General features: G+C 46.2%; 1 protein-coding gene across 3 annotated transcripts in view; it reads right to left on the bottom strand.

The window, feature by feature from the left end:
- The window catches only part of ZNF469 (zinc finger protein 469), a 277,120-nt gene that overhangs the window by 62,481 nt on the left and 196,792 nt on the right, over positions 1-17,847 (bottom strand). For all 3 annotated transcript variants that reach the window (XM_077931613.1, XM_028739953.2, XM_028739951.2), the window contains exon 4: positions 9,580-9,726. The gene's annotated coding sequence lies outside the window, so the exon portion shown is untranslated. The remainder of the gene's footprint in view (positions 1-9,579; positions 9,727-17,847) is intronic.

Below are 17,847 nucleotides of genomic sequence, written 5' to 3' on the forward strand. Positions count from 1 at the left end.
GGTGAGAATCACAAGTGAGGAGAGAGTTATTGCACTCAGTTCCTGCTTGGGGGCTTCACTTTAGGGCAGTGGTTCCCAATTAGCTAATTACTGAAGACCCCCAGTTTTTTCAAAAGCTAAGCCACAGACCCCCTACTTTTGAAAATTTTTGTTAACTCTTATGGTAGTTACCTCTGCAAAGCATTTTTTTGAACAAAATGTGGGGTAGCCCCTAATAAGCAAAGGATTTTAGGTATAATAAAAAACAGACTAGGGTTGTGTGATATCTGGTTTTCAACATTGTGATATACCAGCAGCTAAACATCACAATATTCCGATATATCACAATATCTGAAATTGGAGATCAGGCATGGGGATGAGAGAAGGAGAAGCCATGGAGATCGAGCGGGTTAGGTCCGTGCAGATTAGGCATGGGGATGAGGGAATGAGCAGTCAGAAAGCCATGATGAGTAGTAGCCTTTGAGAAACTTATTATCCAAGTTGGCAGCCATTACTGCCTCCTGCAGAAAGCAAATTTCACAGTTTAAGTATGCAATGCATGAAGGAAGGACTTTCTCTTGTCTGTCCAACATTCAGCTTCATTGAATGTCTGGGAAATGTTGGAGGGTATTCTCAACTTTGTCCCTGCCATTGCACTTGTGCTGTTTCTGGCCCTGTTGCTGAAACTGCACCCTTGCTCGCAGCTACACTGGCCCCACAATGCAGCGGTGAAGGCGCAGCCGTAGCATGGAGGGCAAGGGTGCAATGGTGGCAACGGTAGTGGTGTGGGCAAAGCCACAGTGGGGCTGGCAGTCAGTGCCGGATTTATGCATAGGCTAAGTAGGCTGAGGCCTAGGGCCTCTAAATCTAGGGGTCCTTGCCAGCCACCCCGCTCCCCAGCGGGCAGTCTCCCCTCTCCCAAAATTGCAAACCCAATACTTCATGTGATGGCAGGACAACTTGGGCCTCTAAATCTAGGGGGCCTTGCCAGCCTGCCCACTCCCCAGTGCCGCAGTCTCCCCTCTCCCAAAATTGTAAACCCAAGACTATGAGACTCAGGGCTAGCCAGTGAGGCCCAATTTGAAGCAGTGGGGCGCAACTTAGATTTTTTTTTTTTGGTAGGGCCCCAGTTCACAGCCAAAGTCTGCAAAATCTTATATAAAATCCATCTAGATTGCCTGGTGCGGGGACCCCTTAGGAGCGGCACGCGGGGCCCAATTTGGCCCAATTGCTCCAATTGCCTTAAGGTCAGCCCTGAAGAGACATGCAGGGGTTGGACTGACAAGTCCTGCACCTTCTAGGTCCCTGGTGTCACTATTCAGAGTACAGACTCAAGGACTTGTTATGGGGGGAGGGAAATCAGTTTTGTCACCTCTTCCCCCCCCCCCAAACCCTGAGACAATGAGCCCAGCCACCTTTTATTCACAGTCGCATAAGCACTACACTACAGCATGGCCATATACCTGTACGTTCAACTGCTGAAATATACACCCAATATGTAGCAATGGAGATTTATGAATGAACACTGTATTTTATGAATAGACTCTGTATTTCGTGAATTACCTAAGAGCCACCAATAGGGAGCTCTAGAATCTGACCAATTGGGTGCTACGAAAACAATTGAGTGCCACGAAACAGCGTAGCACACAATTGGGTGCTACAGAACAGTGACCCCTATTGCTGAAAGCAGGAAACCAGCAGGGAATGCTTCAGCTCAGCCTTTGCACTGTTGACTAAACACCCCCTGCTGTGCAGATAATGGAGAAATATCATAAATAGTATCCCTTCTGGCATCCTGGCTGATGTAAACCCTGGTGCACCAGAAGCCCAGAATAGCAGCAAATAAAATCCGCTCATACGTCAGCGACTGATAAGACTTGTCAACCAGTTCTTCCAAGGTCTTCCTAAATTATAAAGCTCCAAAATACAGGCCAAAAGAGAGCAGGTCTGGGAAGAGTGAGGCATACAATGGGCACCACCAGTGAAAAGGCCCTGCTCCATGTAGCTCCTGCCCTGTTATTTGATAGGGGGCCCACTTGCCCTCCTTCTTGACATGGAATGCTCTCTATTGGAGTCTTCAGGTCCAGTACAAAGACCATAAGAAGGGAGAGCAGGGACCCTGAAGTTCCCAACATCTGTTAAGCAGGCAAGCAAGCACACAGGTCCCCTTTGTCACAGTCAAGATGCCTATGTCTTGGCCAGGCCTGCACCCAATCTTGTTTTTGTACAATCTTGTTTGTCCTCAGTAACCTAAATTATATTATGAACATATACAAGCAGAAAAGTTGTTTTCCTTCATTTGCAAGGAATCGTACAAAACAAAGTGGCACTAATAAAGAAAAGTTCCAGGGTGGCAACAGAAAGCAAACTAAAAATGCTTTTGCAGTTCATCAAAACTATCCAGCAATATCAAGTTATAGAAAAACTGGTGCTATTAACAGTAATCCTTCTAATTGGTTAATTGCAAGTGTGTTGCAGGTAGAAATACTGTTTGCAATGAAGTGAGAGCAGTAGTTTACTTGCTCAAATTAACAAATAGGAAAGTTTCGAGAATTTAAATTCTAGATTAAAATTGATTACTTAATTGAGAAGAGGATTGTAACAGACCAAAGCACTTGTCAGGAAAGCTATGAGATTCAGGTGAAGGTCAGATGCCTTGTCAATCCCAGCAGGTATATAACAGGAAGACCCGGCCTGCGGCCTGCCCAGTTTAAGGTTTACAAAGTTTACAAAGTTCAGTTATTGCAAAAACTTTTCAGTGTTAATTTTATGCATTTTTTAATAATCACCATGTTATTTAGCAATAATATCTTATGTTCTTTAAAGGAGAAATTGTGAATTGCAGAATTTTAAATACCCGTCATCATCCTCATAGAGGCCAACTAGGTGCCCCAATGGGAAGCCTACAAGATGCACCTGAGCGCCACAGCAACTCTCTCCTCCTGCAGTTTCCAGCAACTGGTATTCAGAAGCATGCTCCCTCCAACAGTGGAGGCAGGTCACAGCCACCAGGGTCAGTAGCCATTGGTTGCCTTATCCTCCTTTGTCTAAAAGCCATCAAAAGCCATCTATGCACTGTACTTCCGTTCAGAGAAGGGGCACTTCATTGGATTGCTGCTAGGTAATCCAGTATTCCTGCTGGTGCAACCATGTGGCCTTGGTTTCTCTGCTGCCCCACCCCATCCAGGTAAGTAGCAGCAATGACAGTGTCAGGAGGGTGGCTCTGAATGTGCTGCTGCTACTGGACCATCAAGCTGACTGCCAGCTTGCATCTCCTTGCTCCAACATTGCCCATTCTTGGTAGAGAGATGCTTTAATAAACATGGAAGGGCACAGTTCACTGGAAGTTCTCTGTATGCGTCTGTGAAATAATAAGCTTTGCCTAGCAACAAAGGGAAGCAGCCTTATACAGAATGAGACTACTGGTCCATCTAGCCCACTACTGTCTACAGGGTCTGGCAACAGCTCTCCAGGGGTTCAGGCTTGTCCTCAGCATCATCAGCATCATTATTTTTAATTTGTATACCGCCTTTCTATCTTACAATACTCAAGATGGTTTACAAGCTGAAGAAACACAAAATGTACATCTTATAACAATCTAATGCAATACAAAAATGTGATAATAAAACATAACTTTAAAATAGGCAACCTACATCAAAAAAGTAACATTCAACAATCATTAGAATAGTATAAAATAATATCAACATATAAAAGTTAAACAGAAATCCACTCAACAGTTACAATAAATAATATCTAAACTATAATCAATAAAACGGCAATCCACAGTACATAAAATAATGCAATACACATTGAGAAGCAGAGACTAGAAGGGTAGAGCAGTAGAGCAAGGCAGGTGGAAGGAGGCCTTGCCTGATAGGGTCTCTCCCCTCACAGTTCTTCCTCCAGGACCAGCTCCCTTATGAGGACTCGAGGGCCGGAGGGTGGGGCAAGGCAGGTGGAAGGAGGCCTTGCCTGATGGAGTCTCTCCCCTCCTACATGGAGATGCCAGGAATTGAATCTGGGACCTTTTGCATGCAAAGCAGGTGCTCTACCACTAAGCAACAGTCCTGACCTAACAAAAAGTTTAAACACATCAGCCCTATAATGAAAGCAGGTGAAATATCAGATGTATATTGTGTCCATCTACCTCAGCATTTTCTACACTGACTGGCAGCAGCACTCCAGGACTTCAGGCAGAGTACCTTCCCAGCCCTACCTAGAGATGCCAAGGCTTGAACCTGAGACATTCTGCATGTAAAGCACTCTGCCATTGAGCCATGGCCCTTCCCTTCCCCCTTTTCCCTTTTAAAAGCAAAAAAGCAACCAGTTTTAGCAAGTTTCGTATTTCTCCATTATTGCAGTATTGGTAGGGTTTTGCCCTGAAAGGCAGCATATAAATTCTGAAATAAACAAATGAATAAAAATGTCTGATCCTTTGCTAGATCAGGCCTAACCATGGCGAAATTCAGTTCCAAGTGTTCCCTGCCAAATCCTCAAGCATGTTGCCAATTCTTCCTTTAAAAAGGTGGCGCACAGAGGCAGCCGAGCCTCGAAAGAGTTAAGCAGAAAGCCAAAGACTCGGATTTCTCCCACTAACACTCAGAAGTCCCCCCATCTAAGCAGAGCTGGCACTCGGAGAAAGTTTCACAAATCCAGAGGCTGAAAGGGCTGCCTTCCGTTTGTCAGGGGGAGGAAGGCAAATCCTAGTTAAGTGAGGAAACAGAACCCTTCCCTCTGCCTCATCCGCTGCCTCCGCCGAGCTGCCTGCTCAGTTTCCAGCAGCAGACATTATGAAAATAAAATGAAAATTAATTTTGGTCAACCCTCAAGTAATTTATGACACATTCCAGCTGGTGGGAACTTGGCTCTTGCCAGCAACGCACAAACCCTGGGTGCATGCCACCGCCACGAAACACAACACCGCAAAAGCACACCTGATCTATGAAGGGCAAAGAGTCCACCCTTCTCTTTTTTAAAGAAGAAACAGGCCCAAATGGGCCTTTTGCAGTGAGCAGTTTCTGCCACTTCTCTTTCGGCCAGGAAAGGGGGAGGGGTTGATGATCACAGAATCATGAAATTATAGAGCTGGAAGGTTCCTTAAAGTCATCAAGCCCAACCCTGCTCCTCAGAACAAGATTTGCAATGACAGCCTCACTGACACATGGCAGGCCAATGTTTTTATCCTGTCCTGCAGCTCCAGTCTGCAGACATGGCCCCTTGCCCCTTTTTTCCTCACAACAATCCTGTCAGGTGGGTTCAGCTTAACAGCTGGCCCAACGTCAGCCAGGCAGGTTTGTGGCTCAGTGAGGGTTTGTGCCCAGGTCTCCCCACTCCCGGCTTGACAATTCTAACTGCTAGGTCACACTGTCAAGCAAGGAGATGAAAACAGAGGGGAACCAGTAAGAGCAAAGTAAAAACATCTGGAATTTACAACACTGGGGAGGTGAGGGAGACAAAATAAACACAATTTAACTGACCATTTATCTCCTTCAGGGTCTTCTTATTGGTATGTTTAAGGCACAGATTGCTTGACCTGTGTTTAAACTGCTTTCTAGGGCCTCTGAATCGCAGTGTTCCCATCTACTCCTCGGCCCACATAAAAGGACAGATGCCAAGTGACTAGTCAGGAGGATCCCTCTGCCCCAGGATGCCTCCCCCATTCCCCGCCAGCCTGGTGGGAGGGAGGGAGGGAAGGATGATGAGTACTACAACAGTGATTGAGCAAGACTTTCTTTCTTTCTTTCTTTCTGCTCTGTAGCTCACAATTCAAAAGATATCTGTAAAACCACACTTCTCAGCACTCTGCGCGCAGCAAATGGCAAGTCACTTAAAGGGGGATCCCGCGTTAAAGTGGCAGGGTGCTGTTTCCCTGGTCAAGGAGAAGTGCAGCAGCAGGGAACGGTGCGACCACAGCAAGTTCACTGTTGCACAGTGTTGCAATGAGCAAAGGCAAAACAGGTTCATGGCGGCCCAGTGCCAAAGCCCCCTGTCTGCCTCTCTTCACTATCTTATCTCTCTGAGTGCTCCTCTAGATCCAGAGACGTCTGCAGGAGGAGACGGCTCACAGGATTATGAGCATCCACGCAGGGTCTGGAGGGAAGGTGTCTCCTTGGAAGCACTGCTTCACATTTCGCACTTATTGCATTTACATTCCAGCTTTCTCTCTCTCTCCAAAGGACTCATTGTGGTGTGCATGTTTCTCCCCCTCCTCATTTTATCCTCACAACCACCTTATGAGGTGCATAGGTTAGGCTGAGAGGCTGTGTCTGGCCCAAGGTCACCCTGGTGAGCTTCATGGCTGAGTGGGGGATCTGAACTCTGGTCTCCCAGGTTCTAGTTTGACACTCTTGACCACTGCACCATCCTGGCCCTACAATACACTATACTACGCACCTGGGTGCATACAGATGGTTGTCAAACATCCTCAGAACTTGACCAGGAAGGTGCTTTCCAAACCACAGCCCTTAACAATGTCAAGCCAGCATTGGACCAATGCAGAAGTTCAACCCTGGATCATGTAAAGTAAAGAAGATAGTATCCCTGAGCACGTGCAGATCATATTTCCCACTTCCACCCCCCTGCAATCAAACTCCAGATATGTGTCCAACTTGAGAGAGGACAATCCTTGATCTGAAGGCCACTCTCATCCAACTTTGGTTTATAGGATAAAGACTCCTACGAAGGGAGAGCGCTGGGGGCAGGGAGGCAAAACTGGAAGTTGCCCATCAACAGGGAGCACCTGGAGAGTGGACTGAGCCAGCACACACAACTCAGCTTCTCATAGTCTTTCCCACCATGGTAAGATGTACAGCATTTCTTACTGAATTAGGGTAAGCATTTCTAAATCTACAGCCATACATTTAAGTTCATATACACCTTTTGGTTTTGGTTTTTGCAAGTCTGTGCCATATTTTCCTCTTCATTTTGAGGATGCATTTCCATTGGGGGTGGTGATGCGTAAGTGGCCACCCTAACCTGGGATGCAATCACGGACTCAAACGTTTGTGGAAGGGAGTCAGTCAGTTCAAGGCCAGTGGGGGCCTTGGTGGCATCTCCTGATTTAGGAATGAAGCACTATGAGGATCTAAAAGCCAGACCATGGAAGAGGATGGTGGGATAGATGTTCCTTCAGCATTCCACTCATTGGTGCCCTTACACAGGCTGCTTCTACATGGGCTACCCAGTGGCCCACAAGACTCCCATCAAGTTTCAGAGACCACATTGCAGGCTGTGGCAATCAAAAGGTGGTTCTGGTGTTTGCATGGCATTGAGAGAGGTGCTCTTGGAAAGCTCTCCTTCCACATCAACCCATTCTCTGTTTTGCTTTTTTGCTTTTTACTTTATTTTATTTGAGGTACAGAGGTTGGTACAGACATGGCCAGGTCATTCACAAGATCGAGTTTGATCTGGGTGAGTCCAGCACAGTGGTTGAAATGCTGGACTAGGACTGGGGAGAGCCAAGGTCTCCCCATTTCCGCTATGAAGCTCACTGGGCAACCTTGGGCTAGTGACCTGATGTTTTAGCCTCACCTACCTTGCAGGATTGTTGTGCAGGTAAAGGGAGGAAAATGGCACAATCTGTCTCCTTTTGCTCCATGGAGGGAAGGTGAGATAGAAACGTAATAAAGTGCAAAACCACAGCTTTACAGTGCAATACTAGATGTGCCTGCTACTCAGAACAGAAGTGAATCCCACTGAGTTCAAGGGAGCTTACCTCCGGCTGAGTGGGTATAAAAGGTGAATGGGAGAGACTAGTCATGCACAAAGCAATTTGTTCATTTGCCCTGATTGTTTGAATGAAAGAACAAGTTAGAGTGCAATCCTATACACTCTTCCCCAGAAGAAAGCTCTGCTGAACTCCATGGGGCTCACTTCTGAGCAGCCATATATAAGCTTGTACTGTCAATCTACCATTTGTACTGGTAGGTTTGTACACATTTCAATGACAAGGGTATATTTTATTTGGCTTCTTCTAGAACTGCGAAAAACACGATATGATGGAAACTCATCTCATTGTCACAGTGCTTAGTTCCTAAAAACCACCATAAACAAACAGGTGCTGGCATTCAAACAAGCTATCAGCTTGCTAATCAAAATAATCTCCCTCCAACCCTAGGTTCATGGCAGCCAGCAGTCCCTGTCCACTCTCTGTACATGCTCAGAGGAATTCTCTTAATTAGCACTGCAAAGAAACATGCAGGAATCGTGCATCCTGGAACCTCTCTGCTGCCCCCAAACCAACTTCCAGCACTTTAAATGTATTTATGCGCTAAGATATTACACTGCACCTTAAGGTGTCACATAGCCAAGAAGTCACAAATGCCCAACCACAAAAAGAACAAAAGGGCACACAGAATTGCATAAAATATGTATATGCTTATAGGTATGTCTAGATGCAAATTTATAAAGAATTACTATGATTGAAATAGAAATACAATACATCTCACCAGGGTGGGCTGGGCTGGGAAGGCTGTGAGCAGGTGACCAGCTGAGTGCCTGTCTGCCACCCAGGTACCCACTGAAGATGGGGAATGTCAAGACTCCCTCCTGCTCTCCCTTCTTGGGGTTCCTTATCTTCAAACTGGACGTGGACTGGACACAGCCCTTCCAATGGAAGATGCTTTGAGACAGAGGACTGTCTCTTGGCAGCTCTGCAAAGTAGGACCCTATCCCACCTGTGTGATCTAAGGTTACTGATGCATCTTCCCAGGCAAATTATGTGGTTCCTTAAACACAACCAGAAGCCACCAGGAAAAAGGGTTAAAAAGAGAGACACCCATAGAGAATAAGAAGAGGAGGAACAGCTCAGATCAAAGGCAGCTTCTCTGCTCAGCAGATGATCAGATCTATCTTCACTTTTTATTTTTTACAGATGAATCCAAGAGATGGGAAGGGGGAGGGAGGAGAGGAAAGATGAGGTATTAACTCCTCACCTCCCAGCAACCTCACATCCTCAGAGCCACAGGGTGGGGGGAGGAGGGAGGGGTCTCTAAGCATCTCTGAGAACCCCCTTCCTGGTAGACCTCAGCAGCACAAGTCAAGCTCCTCTTGGTGCCATACTCAAGAGCCTGAGCTCCTCCAAGAACTCACACACTTCTATGGCAAGGGGGCAGATGGAAAGGCTGGTCTACTTTCTTGCAGAGGTCTGAGAGAGATGACACAAATAGCTGGAATATTTCAGGGGTGCGTGAGAGACGCATCCCCTGGCTCTGCTCTTTTAACTCCTGCAAAGTCTCCTTCCCTTTTTTTGCTGGGAGACTGAATGAAAAAGTTCAACAGACTGCACAGAGCAACTCATTTTCCCCCCTTCCTGCCAAAATACTGATGCAACTTTTTTTTATTGCAGAATGCAGAAAGAGAGAGACAGAGAGGAGGAGGAGGATAATAACAACTGCACCACAATTTGTAAAAAAATTACAATAAATTAATAACTCTGAGAGCAAAAGCTGGAAGATCTGAGGACAGAACCCCAAACCTCATATATTGGGGGGGGGGGGGAATGAGCTGCAATTTCAGCCCCTACTGTACTCCTCTCTCTCACACACATACAACCACACAGAGCATTTCCACTGCACCAGAGACAAAGAGAAGGAGGCTTACCTCATTATAGAGTTGCAGAGTGCTGCAAGGCTGAGCCTTTGGAGGGACTGGCCTGGGAGGGGGAGGCTGGTAGCAGCTCTGGAAAGGCAAAGGCAGGCAGACGGGCAAATCCAGTGAGCGCCTTGCGCTGTGCAGTTGCTTAGTAATCTGCGGAGGAAAAGAGAAATGTTTCATGACTGACCACAGGCACGGAGGGAGCCTCTCCTCGCAGGCAGCGCACGCCTCCTCTCCGCTGCACCAGCCAGTAGCAAACAGAAGTCAAGGCTCCAGGAGGAGAAGGAGGCAGCAGCAGCAGCACCAGGCACAGCCCAGAGAGAGAGAAGGCAGGCAGAGAGAGACAGAGAGTCCAGAAGTGGCAGGGCCAAGGTGTGTGGGAACATCTCACCCTTTGGGAAGGAATAGAAGTGAGGGATGGAAGGCCTCTGTCCAGTCTGGCTCTCACTGTTCCTCATTCTCTCTCCCGCCCCCCAGTTAGTTATCCACACTTCAGCAGCAATTCACGAAGACCTTGCTTGCTTTGATTGTTGAAACCCTCTTGACAATTCATCAGCACTCAAGTGCAAATTCTGAGAACTGCAGCTGGACTCAAGTAGCCCAGCATCCTGTCCTCACCAGGTGCCTTAATAGGAAGCCCGGAAGCAGGACCCAAGCTCAACAGCAGCATTCTGCCTACTTGTGATTCCCAGCAACTGGGAACAAATCCCACTAAACACACAGCTTTCTTAATATGCATGTTTTTGTATGCTGTTTGGACTAAAGTACACATTTTGGCAAGCACCCCCCCCCATATAATGCATTTTTGCATGTTATTCTCACCCAAATAGGCATCTGTGTGCACATTTCCTCCTAATGCATGCATCTTTGGACACATACATTAGTTGGAGAACTCCAATGAGACATCAGGAGAAGGGGAAATTTCAAAGGATAGCCATTTCAGTTCAGGTCTTGGTTTGAGAAGTGCAAATCAGTACTAATCTAAAGTACAGCGAACAATACGTGTGCAGTTATGCCAAGCAGCTAGTCCTCAAAACAAACACAGCACAAACAACTCTATTTTGTGTGCACAATGAACATTGGTGGCCAACAAAGAATACGTCTGGTTAAAAAGCATTCAGTGTTTTGAATAATCAAGTTGCCTCTGTAAGGATGCAATTTCACCTGTACTATAACTGTCCTAGCATGGAGGATTAATCAGGATTGCACCCCTCCCCCAGGGTTTGGGCACTGTTCCTCTCTTGGCTCAGTAAAGTAGTGTCCCAGTATCTGTTTTGTTTGTTTTTTAATCCAGGATTGAGCCCAGGAATATGAAATGCAATGATAAAGGAAAGTGTCTCTGGGCATATGCAGAATTCATTTCCCATCACTGACGAGTGAACACAGACAATTTCCCATAGACCCAGGAGAAGGATGCTCATTTTCCAGGTCACAAGGCAGGTTTCACCTTTAGTGCTTCACATTTTAAAAGGAGCAATCACCTCTTCTCAATTTACACCAAAATAAAGAAGGGGGGAGGGACAGACACAGGCTGGCCTCCTTTGAACAAACCACACAGTGTGTTTGCCTGGCTGAAACAAAACCCTGCTCTGGGTTTTCCACTGTGAAAAGCAGGAAGAATATTAGCAGACTGAAGGTACCCACTTCCTAGTGGAAGCAGAGATGCTGATCGTTTGAAACCCCCACATGGGGCAATACAAATCTCCATAGGATGCGATCAAATTCCTTCTCAGATGCTAGTTATTTATGTAGCCCCATAAATGCAGACAGTTATTTGCCATCTAATCTTGACAATCAAGTGGAATTTCAATAAAAGTCTTAGACAGGATAAAGAGCCCAGCCAACCAGCTCTTCCAAGGGGAAAGGCTTCCCCTCTGTGTCTATACGTTTATTACCAGAGATAACTGCAATATGATTCGGGGGAGGGTGACGAGGGCTTGGGTTTTGTCGTTTGTAATATCAGGGCTGGGATGACTTTTAGCTTTGTTTGTAATAAAACATGTGTGGTTTCTAATAGCTCACATTTATCTTCTAGTTTAGGCGGCCTCAGAAGCAACCAAACATTGCTGAGTTGTAGTGTCATCCCAACAGGCAACCAAGAAGCACACACATTGTGCAAACCCGTCTGTTAAAGGACCCTCACTTCTGACCACTCACTGATCTCTTCCCAAGCCAGCTATGCATTAACCCTGCACGTCTTGGCTCAAAGGCTTTTTCTCACTGGAAGTAGTCAGAGGAAGTAAACCAACTGTACTGCTTCAGACTGCTCTTTTATAGCAAGAAATATCTCTAAGCAGAAGGAGAAGTCAGTACACCAGCTGCAGACATTCCTGGATGACAGGGGCAGCTTGGCCTCAGGAACCCATGCTCAGATAACCTCATGGCTGCACTACTGCAATGCACTTTATGTGGGGCTACCCTTGAAGAAGGTTTGGAAGCTACAGCTGGTGCAGAAAGCTGTGGCCCAGCTATGAAGTAGGGCAGCATGCTGGAATTGCATTTCACTTATTCTGAAAGCCCTGCACTGAGCCAAGTTCAAGAAGTGTCTAATATACACTTCCATCTCACCCTGGACCATTCTCTTCAGTATACAGAATTCTGTGTGTATGTATGTGTATGTATACACACACACACACACACACACACACACACACACTTCACACATAAACACACACTGCACATTGTTAAGACCGGCCAGTGGAACACTTTAATTGTTTAACAAAAAATATTTACATTTTACAGGCATGCTGGGGAGGGGAGAGAGAAGAAAAGCAAGGGGTCTAATCTTAAAACCTCTGTGGAATTTTTCCCAAATTAGGAGGTGCATTTTGACAACCAGTTCTTCTCCCGGTTGTCTGCCAAAGACATTTTGGGCCGCTGCTTCCACCATACACTGAAATGCAAATCTTGTGCATTACTTTTGTTTATTACAATTGCATACATGACTCCCTGCTTCTCTATTTTATCTTCACAAGAGCCCTGTGAAGTAGGTTAGGCTGAGATGGTAGCAGCCCCAGGTCAGTCAATGAGCTTCACTGTGCCAGGGGGGGGGGGTTGAACTTGGGTCTTGTCCATCCTAATCCAACATGCTAGGCACTGCTTTCCACTCCAGTCACTAAACCACCCTGACTCTAAAGGTCTCATGCAGTGTGCATGATGTGCACAGATGGACATGAGCATGACTTTTAAGGTAGACCATTTACTTGGCAATGCACACACTCCTGTCCTCAGCCCAGAGGTAAGAAGATCCACATTGAAGTGGGCTGGAGTCAAGCAGTGTTCACTTAGGGCTTCTCCAGATGGCCGGTTTGTTGATTTGCTTGCATAAAATAGGTGGAGGCTAGGCTGTCTCCAGTCTTTATTGAGCTTTCATTCACCCCCTCCCCGCCTTTTCTTTTAAAATTGTATTTACTGAAAATCAAAATAGTGTATACAATGTATCCCAAATCACCAAATGCTGTCAATAAATTCAGCCTGAATGAATCTCACACTTTATATAGCTTGCCTAGATAGGAAGAAAAATAAATGAAAGAGAAATAAAATAATTAATGAAAGATAAAACTGACAAATAAGACTGCTAACATGTTATGTAGGTTTGAGACTGAATTTCAAATCATCACGAAGTAAACATCAATCCATGCCAATTTCCCATTTTGTTCATGGTATTTGCCGTAAATAATAATGGGCTATAAAACCCCTAAGGTAATCGTAAATGCTTCAAGATGCTTATATTTGTATGCTATTAGTTAAAGAACTAGTCTTAAGTTTTCTGGTTCAGAAAACTTGTAAAATTATTTGCTTTTAAAACCCATATATAATGGAGTTTGACTTCATTGCATCTTAACTTTATCCCTCGTTTCTTCTCTTTGCTGACAACCTTCCTGGTGCATTCATTGAGCTTTCGTACTGGAATTTTTGTTGTTTGCAGGATAGTTATATGGCAACAAGCAGTCGTCCTAATTTGCTTGACTAGCATTATACATATTTCGAGCCATCATTTGTCCCAGATTTGCATTGTGTTTTCTTGTCACATTTTTAACCACAAATGATCCACTTTAATCCAGTTTAATTGTGCAACCCTTAAGTTGTGGAATGCACTTGATTCCCTCCTGCAAAAGCCTGGAGGCCACAGTAATGGGCCCTCTCAATCTGGAAGGTATGAGGTGTGCAAACTGAGAATTCTGCCTTGGGCCTTTTGGGGCTACTACAATGAAGGTACTGTTTGGGCAGGAGCTCTTGGTTGGTGTTGGGTCCCCTGCAAATGCCCAGCTTTGCCACCCTTGGGAGCGAACCCTGAGCAGATCAAAAGAAAACTGCTGGAGCAAGACTGTATGAGACCAGCGCATAGCACTGCCACCATGCCTTTTGGAGAGGATGCCAAAGCTCACAGCAGATAGATGGCTTCCTCAATGGACACCCCAGTGCTGATGAGCCATGCAAGATCTGTGGCAAAGAATGGGCTTCATTTATTCCAAAAGAAAATGTTTCTGAGCTTTCCCTGTCAACTAGTCCTTGACCCTCCTAATTGGAGCCCACAGTGCTTTTCCCCACTTGTGATTCCTAGCAACTGGTATTTAGAGGCTTCCTGCCTCCAACCGTGGAGGGTACATCAGAAGAACACCACAGCTTGATCAGACCAAAGGCCTCTCTCTAGTCCAGCATTCTGTTCCCACAGCGGCCAACCAGATTTCTCTTGTGGGGAAGAGACAAGCAGGGACTGAGGGCAGTGGCTCCTTCCACTCAGGTGTCCCAACAACTGGTACCCAGAGGCACACTTCAAAGGCAGTGACTCAAAGAGGACATGGAAACCCACAGGTAACAATGCTGTCATTTCTGCAGGTGTAATGGGGCTTGGCTGAACTACACTAGTCCCTGGTTGGGTAGCAGCATCCTGCACCAGCTGTAATGTTTAAACCTTCGTCCCTTGTGGGCAGCCCCACACAGAATGCACTATAGGAGTCTGATTTAGAAGTTCACAAGGCCTCCACAGTAGCCTTGCCAGACTGAGAGGTGGGAGCAATGAGGTAAACTCATCCCCCAGAAATCGCCAAGAAGGGTACCTACACATTTTGCTTCATAACTTTCTTTCTAGGAGGGCTTTTTATACTTTAAAAAAGAAGAAAAAGAAAGCTCAACATCTGTGCCATCTGCTAGTTCTGGATCTGGTTCATCAGTAGCCCCTGTATCTGCCTCTCAGAGGACCTGGCTACTCCAAGTCACAGTAGACTATACTGAGTTAAAAAGGGGAGCAGTCTGCCTTCCTACAACACAGCTTCATAACAAAAATGGGACCATCATATCAAATTCTCAGCCAGGAGGACTTGGAAAGATTGACCCAAGACCTGGTGTTTCTTCCTCTCCCCCCTTTCATCCCATACAACCACTGTTCTAAATGATACATTCCATTTTAAATCCACATTTAAAGAAAAAATAATATGCACAAAGCAAAGCTGGAGCTGGTTTAAATAAAAATAAAAATGTCTTGCTCTCTTTCCACCACCTGATAAGCAGCAGCCAGACTCCCTCCAATGGAGAGCCCTTTTGCACAGCCCTTGAGAGCAAATACAGCAACAGCATCTCTTCCCAGCTTCTCATAGACATTCAATCTGGGAATCCTGTTAATGAAAGGAAAACAGTGCGAGGCTGAGGAGCAGAGGCCTGGGGTGTGGTAATTTAAGAAGGCCGGGCTGGCGGCATGAATGGAAGCTTTCACTGTGGTCCAGAGAAAGCCGGTGGCACACAAGCTTGTGGAATTCAAAGACTCCTGTACATCCAAACTGGGCAGCAGAATCCATTAACACTCCAGGAATAAGGAGACAGAACTTTCCTTTAATTAGGAGGCTCAGCCTCTCATGGGGGGGGGGGCAGGCCATGCTCCTCTCAGCACCCGCAAGCAGACAGTGCTGTCATGGGAGATGAAAGGGTGCAGCACAGATATCTGTTGACAAGTTGACAAAAATGTTGACAAATTGGAAAGGAGTTGTATTGGGGGGGGGGACTATGAAAATGATTATTGAAGGCTGAGTCTAGGGGGGAAATGCCAAAGGAAAAGGAGGAATTACTTTGCCCTGGAAGAAGGTTAAGGAGGAGGTGGATGCAGGACAGTTTTCAGATCTTTGGGAAAGACCCCAGGAAGACAATCTGTATGCATTGCCCCACCTCTCTTCCACCAAAAATGCGACACTGGAATGGTTGCATATGAATCATGCGTAGGGGTCAGTTTGCCTCCCCCCCCCCTTTATGTGTGCTTTGCTCCCTGTGAGGGAGTCCCTTGCCATTTACCCCTGCTTCTTTTGTCAACAGCTGTCCTGCACATACAGCTGTATTGGGCCCTTAGAAAGGAACTTGGGAAACTGCCTTATACTGAGCCAGGCCGCTTGTCAATTGAGCTCAGTATTGTCTGCACTGACTGAAAGCAGCTCTCCAGGGTTTCAGGCAGTGGATAATCCAAGTCCAGCCAGAGACTGAACCTGAGATGTTCTGGATGCAAGGCAGATGCTCTACCACTGAGCTACTATCTGTGGCATTTGTATGCCTCTTTCCACTGTTTGCAGTTCCTCTACTCCAGGGGTCAGCAAACTTTTTCAGCAGGGGGCAGGTCCACTGTCCCTCAGACCTTGTGGGAGGCTGCACTATATTTTGAAAAAAATAATAATGAACGAATTCCTATGCCCCACAAATAACCCAGAGATGCATTTTAAATAAAAGGACACATTCTACTCATGTAAAAACACGCTGATTCCCAGACCGTCCGCAGACCAGATTTAGAAGCCAATTGGGCCGGATATGGCCCTCAGGCCCTAGTTTGCCTATCCATGCTCTACTCTTTATGTCTGTGTCACAGCACTCCTTACAACAGCTTTGTGAAGTTGACTGGCATTATTATACCCATCTAGAGATGTTGAGGCCAAGGTGAGACTCCAGGCAGGGGACTTGCCAGATCACAGCTCATGTACAACCCTATCTGCTTAAGGAAGACCTTTCTACTTATTAAAGAGATGCACAATGCTGTAGTGGCTAGGGCATCAGACTAGAATTGGGGAGACCCATTCAAATCTGCACTCAGCCAAATTATGTTCTCTGTGTGACCTTGGTCACTTTTTACCTACCTAGCAGGATTGCTGTGAGGACAGAAATTGGTAGGAGGGGTGAAGTGTCTCAGAGGATGTTGTCCTGAGTGTCTCAGAGGAAAGGCAAAATGGAAACGCAACCTTCTGTCAAATACCATCAGTACCACCCACTATTGCCACATATCAAGATAAAACCAGACATGGAATATTGAGGTTGACCGGCATATGTTTGGGAATCACTAGAATTTCCAGAAAATATTAGGAGAATATCCATCTTATGAATTTGCAATTGGTGAATCAGAGAAGCCTTTCAGGGAGCAATTCCATTTCAGCAGTCCACACAGATGTCTCCAGCCTGTTTATTTCAAGCAGAGTCATTCCTCCTTCCATTGGAATGGATGAGGAAAAATCAGAGCTGTATGTGACTGTCTGAACATTCAAAGTTCCCTTATGATATACATACAAGACTTATGTAAGGATGGTCCTATCAAGAGACAGAGTGATGCAGCCGTCTCATGCAGCAGGGACAGAGAGGCAGAGAGAGATCCGTGTCCTGCACCCCCTAAGATAGCCTCCTGCCCTCAGGTGCAGTCTCCTCCTTGCTACCATCACTGCAACCCATCCGCTTTCCCTCTGACTCTGGCCCCAATCCACACAACTACCCAGGAGAGTGAAAGATAAGGGGATAAAAATGCTCCCTTTCTTCACTCTGGTCTCTGGGTGGGAGGTGAATAGGCAGCAACTGCATGCAGAAGATCTCAGGTTCAATCCCCAACAGCATCTCCAAGTAGGATTGGGGGAAATGTCTGCCAGTCAGTGTGGCCAATACTGAGCTCAATGGACCAGTGGTCTGACTAAGCATAATGCAGTTTCCTAGGTAGCAACAGGATAAGGGCTTGGGGGATCTGGAGTCAGCGGTGGGCCCCTGAAGTGTTGGGGGCCCTGGCAGGTGCCTGGCAATACCAATCAGTGGTGATGGCTCAGTCTTGGGACCTACTTCAATGCAAAGTAGGTGCTCTGCCGCCAAGCTACACTCATATCACCAGGCAAGCATGTCTATATTTAAGACATTTCCCCCCCAAAAAATCAGCATTTGCTTGCAACATTTCTCATGGTGAAGAACTGCGTGAAATATGCATCTCTATTCCTTTGATGAAGAGGAAAAGCTCCCCCATTTCTAAACGGGCAAAGCCCATCTTCCTCC

Source organism: Podarcis muralis, chromosome 7 (assembly GCF_964188315.1).
Source record: "Podarcis muralis chromosome 7, rPodMur119.hap1.1, whole genome shotgun sequence".
Taxonomy (NCBI): Eukaryota; Metazoa; Chordata; class Lepidosauria; order Squamata; family Lacertidae; genus Podarcis; species Podarcis muralis.